Source organism: Plectropomus leopardus, chromosome 10 (genome assembly GCF_008729295.1).
Source record: "Plectropomus leopardus isolate mb chromosome 10, YSFRI_Pleo_2.0, whole genome shotgun sequence".
NCBI classification, from domain to species: Eukaryota; Metazoa; Chordata; class Actinopteri; order Perciformes; family Serranidae; genus Plectropomus; species Plectropomus leopardus.
Window position 1 is genome coordinate 18,541,094 of NC_056472.1, and position 6,060 is coordinate 18,547,153.

A 6,060-nucleotide genomic window follows, 5' to 3' on the forward strand; every position below is an offset into this window, starting at 1 on the left:
CTTCTTCCAGGTTTTACCAGAAAGTACAGCATTGCATCATCAGCATACAGAGACGTATTACTACACACATTACTACCTTCAACACATTCTCACCCCAAACTCCTTAAATAAAGCAGCTTTATCAGTGACCCTATTATTCAAACTATGACTCTCTATACCCTTTAGATATGTCTGTTTTGGCTTGTTAAATGCATACAGTGCCTTTTCCAAAATAAACTTACTTTTTCACAGGAAACACAGGTTTCAGAAAAGATCATGCTTTTTGTTAGAATGATGTCGACTTTTGGTGGAAAGTCCTGTTTGTTTGACCCCCTTCCTACATGACCTTCCCCGCCTACTGTGTCAGTCGCTCCCCTCTGAGCATCTAATATTTCTGATGTTAGTTTAAAGCTTGGCACATCTCATAAAGGCGCTAAAGAGTGCCTTTTGCATCAGTATTAGATGCTGAGGGCTGTGACCAAGCGTCGGTATTTGATGACCAAGAGATGAGAACAGGTTGCCTGTGGGGGCAAAGGGATCGGGGGGACCCTGGGTGTCATCTGCAAAATGCCACTGAAATATACAAACAAAAAATGGCCTAAAAGATGCAAAAAAAAAAAAAAACCTCAAAAAGGCACACAAAAAAAGATGCAAAACAACAACAAAAAGGCATCACACAAAAAAAAAAACCACAAAACGACACGCACAGTGCAAAAATTACGACAAATGAAAGAAATAATACTAAAACACTATGTGTCTATTTCAGATAGTGTGTCTTCCTTCACAATGCATCCATATCCGCGCAGAGTGGAGTGGACCACTGTAAAATATTGATAACAAAATAAGCGGGAAATATGGCAAATAGAACTGAGTAACAGGGTAAGACTTGCACATATAGTATTCATGCATGTACAGTCACAGGCCTACTGCCATGAATAGACCTCATGCATGTTAATGGCAGCGTAGGCTGATGGAGGAGACGTCCTGGTTCCTCCAGACGCACCAAGGAGTGCCCAGGGGAGGGATTGGCAGAGTCGAGCTCACTCGATGCACGTGCACATGCCCACTGGGGATTTGCCTCCCACCCGTGCAGTGCACTCAGTGATAGCTGAGCTGATACATCCCTATAATACCATTAAATAGATGCACATCCCTGGTGGTAGAGCCAGATGCCCAGTCACCCTCCAATCAAGAGCAGAAGCAAACAGTATGATAGTATGTGGAGGGTGCCACGTGAAAATAAAGAGTGGTTATCAGTATTAGTGGAGAGAACATATATCTTATCAAGAGTTCAATTAAATGCCCGGACAATGTATGAAAGAAATACTTTATTCCTTAGATTTGAATAACAATAGAGGCCATCTTTGCTTGGTGCTGCAGGCAGCTTGCATTGTGTCCCGTGTTTGGTTTGGGACACGACCAGTGTATTTACATAATCTGAATTAAATGTAAATCAAGCTGTTTCATCTCTGTCTCCCTGGATTCAGGGGTTAAAGTGTGTGCTCAAAAACAGCACCCCTCAGCAGGGGCAAAGACTCCTCATTGTTGAGAAATCTGGAGTTTAAGGCCTGGAGCATCTTCTTTTCAGCAAACCTCTGCGTTTTTAAATTTACCCCTGATGGCCCCTGAAGGAGAAAGGGTAGCCAGTTTGTATTTATGATACAATTCACGTAAATGAGGCTGTTTGGCCTTAATCCTTGCCTAATTAAGTGCCAGTCTGCTGAGGCAGACTGCTAAGGGCCAAAGCGTAATACCTGTCGAATTATGGTAACAGCTGGAGCAGTCTGCCTGTCAGCAGATCAGCTCCACATTATTATCTTGCTCATTTATCGAGAGGGTAAAACACAGAGACTCCCAGCTCATGTGTTGGCCATCTTTTTTCCTGTTGCCATTCTTTTCCAATTAGGCTCTGCCGTATGTGATGGCTCCACATCCATGTGTGGCTCATAATTTTGTGAAATATTGAGACTGTTGCTTGCTGTTCATTGATGCTTTTTATTCTACAATGTGTGTGTTCACCACACAGGACTCTGCTTCTCTTCCCGCTGCAGTGTTGGTGATACTTCTAAATGTGCATTCATTAATGAAACCCTCATCAAATTAACATTAAAATCATTATGAGATGAATAATGAATAAGGCAGGGCTGTTTGCCAGGGGGGATTTAATTAATCAAACAATCAAAATTAATAGTCTGCATGTGGAGGTGAGAAAGAATAGAAAAATATCACTGTGATGCTGAGCTTTTTCTCTCCCCTTTGATTTAACTTCAAAGATGCAGAGCTGTACTGTAGCCTCATTCGCTTCCAGATTTGTAAATACGCAGCTTTGAGCCAAAAGTGTTGTTATTCGTGAATGCTGTGACCTACATAGTAACATTTACAATTCTCCCCTCTGTGATCAGCAGCTAATCAAGGCTGCCCCAGTTAGGCACTGTTAGGAGCGTCTGCGTGTTGGGAGGCAAAATTCAGCCTTGGTAAAAAATTAAAAACTGAATAACACAAAACACTTTGTAACTGTGATATTTTTTAAAACATAATTTCAAATGTAATAGTAAAAAAACTGGGTCCTCTTTGTGATTATTTATTGAATACATTTTTAAATTCAAGGAGCTTGTTTGTTTTCCTCAGTTAACAAAGAGGTGCCACGTCTTTATGGGTTTTCCTGACAATAATCTAAATAATGCTGCCATGAAAATACACATAAATTATGCCAGTCGCCTCCATTTAAGGCATTGGTGTGGATGTAACGCCACCTGCTGGTTTTTTAGAGCTGGTGGTTCATAAGAGACCGGTTCAGTCATGCAGATTACACTCAGCTCAGGTTTCATGTTTGCTCAGTTATGTGAGCAAATATCACACACAAAGTCATTGAGAATTCATTTTATATCAATGCCAGGAGTGCAAATATCTGCTCAGATCACGTGAGCTGCATGCATTTTGTTGCTTATGCCTCTCACTACAAGAATGATTGTATTTGTGTGGTTTACTTCATCCATGATGATGCAATTCCACTTGTAAGACATGAAATACAGTTTATTTTTTGATTGATGAAAAGTATTGCAACACTAAAAATGATAAACTGTTACTGTAATTTCACTACTGTCAAACTGGGTGGGGCAATATGTTGATTACATATCGATATCTTGATGTGAGACTGGAAAGTCTCAGTTTGGATATTATAATATTAAAAGTGTTGTCTTTTCTGTTTTTAAAGGCTGCATTACAGTAAAGGCGTGGACTCTTGCAACTTGGCTTGAACTTTAACATCAATGACTTTTGATTTCATTTTGACTTGAAAAACTTAATTTCCCACAAGCTCAAAGACAGAAAAAGTATGTTATTTAAAAAGTGCTACAAATCAATTAATTTCCCTTTGTTTTCTGAATCAACTAACGTTAATGTTATTATATTTCATTTATACATAAAATAGAAAAATACAACATATATTATTACTTTAGTGGAAGAATAGTCTTACAGTAAATATCCCTGACATTTGGAAGGAAAAAGCAGACATTTGCCCTATTTGAGGACTTAAATACAACAAGACAGCAGAGAAATATACAAAATTCATTATGTTGTGGTACTGGTACTAGTGCTATAGTAGGCTAATTTTGCTTAAATTCAAACATGTTTTATGAAATGAATTATAAGTTTTGTACATGTGATATATTATTACTCTGTTAAATGGCATTACATTTGATAAAGGGTGCATTATGACTGGCTTTGGACTTAAATATTAGGACTTAGGACTTAACGGTCTTGACTCAGGACTTGAGTGCAAAAACTTGAGACTAATTTATGACTTGCAAAGCATGACCTGATCCCACCTCTGCTGTAAAGTGATGCCATTTTTCAGAATTTACCAGACTGTCATATTCTACTATTTTCTATTATTGCGGATCAACATCAGTTTTCTTGTGTTATATTCAGATGCCTTTCATAAGCTATTTAACCTTTTCAAATCTGAGCAAATTGCTTTGATTTCTTTCAGTAACATGGTAAAAAGGCAATGAGCAATTTGACGAGAAATGTGACACAAATTATAAGAAATAAGTACTGGAAAAGAGGCCTGAAAAATAGTTGTAAAGGGGTGCAATATTAGAAAATACCCCCATGAATTAACTAGAAAATTATATTGAGAATTATTCTCATTATATATTTGATTTTTTCAATATGTTTTGGGGGGTCATTGCTTATTTTCAGGTAATTTTCTTGTAAATTTCCATTACTTTTCTGCTAGTTTTTTTTTTAGCCATTGCCTTATTCCCTGTATTCCATTGTATTCTTGTTTTTGAAAGTAATGAAATACATTTGCTCAGGTTTCAAATGGTTAAACAAAAGATTTCATGCCTGCATTTATGTCTGCATATATCAAAGGAAGAAGAATCAAAACTGAACTGAAAACCAACCAGCATGACATGATGAACATAGTGATGAACTCAGGGAAGAAATCCACCACAAGAGGACCACAGGCAGGGAACAACACCATGAACACGAGAATAAACACAGCACAGAGGACGACAGGAAAAACACAGGTATATATACACGGAAAACGAATGCACACGGGTCAAAGGAGGGAAACAGGGACTGACTGACAACAAAGGGTGTGGCAGAGAACACAAAGGTCGAGCAAACGAGACTAACACACAACAGGTGTGCAGGGAAGGACTAACAAGACTGACAGAAGACAAGTGACAGAAAGCAGGCAGGAAACAGACAAATCAGGAAATAAAGCACGATATGACACACAAGGAGGAAACAGACAAATCACGGATGAACTCACAAATACAATAAAAAAAACACAAACAGAAAACCCAAAAGAAAGTCCACAAAATAACAGACTACGGACACAACCCCAGGATTATCACAGTCATTGAGTAAATATTTTGTAAAAGCACCAATAGTTGACCCTTAAATATTGCCATAATGATGTTGAGGTATTTGTTTTACAAAAAAGATGAGAATATGTAATTCTTTATTGTCAAAGGGAGATTATAAAGCAGCTGCATATGAAAATCAGTTTGATTGAACACACATGGGTTTATAACCTGAGAATGATGGATGCAGCTAACAAGTCGATGCAACAACAATAGCACCAGGTAACTATCCGCAACAGTGACTATAGCTGAAAGGTACTCTTATCTAAACCCACAAATTCCCCAATATGTCATGACTTTTGCTAAAAAAAAAAACTCGAAAAAGGCCATGATCAACTTGCCATGAAGTGTCCTGCATATTGCAAAGAAATTTGTATTATTATCCCAATCAAGTTATTTTTACTTACTTACTTACTTGATTGGGTTTGGGGGCAAAAAAAACATAATCAGGACATCCCTGGTATATGTAGTGTAACACACAGTCAGTGCCTCCACTCGACTTAAGGCACAGTCTGAAACTTAATCACAACCTTGGATCTTCCACAAGGTGGCAGAATACACCACGAGAAATGTTTTTGTGCACCAACAAAAGCTCAACAACACTCCAGTTCAAATAAACAGTGTTCTGTGGGAAAGCTAAATGAGACACTGATATTTGTGACAGCTGGTGAAGCATGTGGTGAGGACTTGGCCTGCCTACAATTGTCAGTATCTTCTTATTGTTAGAAACATAATATACAGACATTTATCTGTGATTAGACGATTTACATATTTTCTTAGTTTATTTCCACCTGGAGAATTAAATGGAAGCAAAGCTGGATTTTAAAGAGATATTAAAAGGTTTATTACAACAACTTATCAATTCAAATTTTTTACAGAACTTTCACAAGTTACAAGTACACTTTCAACACGGTATCACACTCCTTTTTTAGCAGTTAAGGTAAAACAAAGAACCAAAGCTTTTATAAACTGAAGAGCCACAACTCAAGTTGAAACAACTTGTTTAAATATTTATCTGACTGAGACATTATCGAATAAACAGTTAAAATTCTCGCAGAGAATTATTATCTCATGCAGATAGCACATAACAGTAAAATCTTAAAAAAGAATCATACTTTAAGAAAACAACGTGTTAGCTTCTCGTAAAACTACACAGTAGTAAGCCAGTACAGACTAAGAGAAAAAGGCAAATTGACTTCATGGT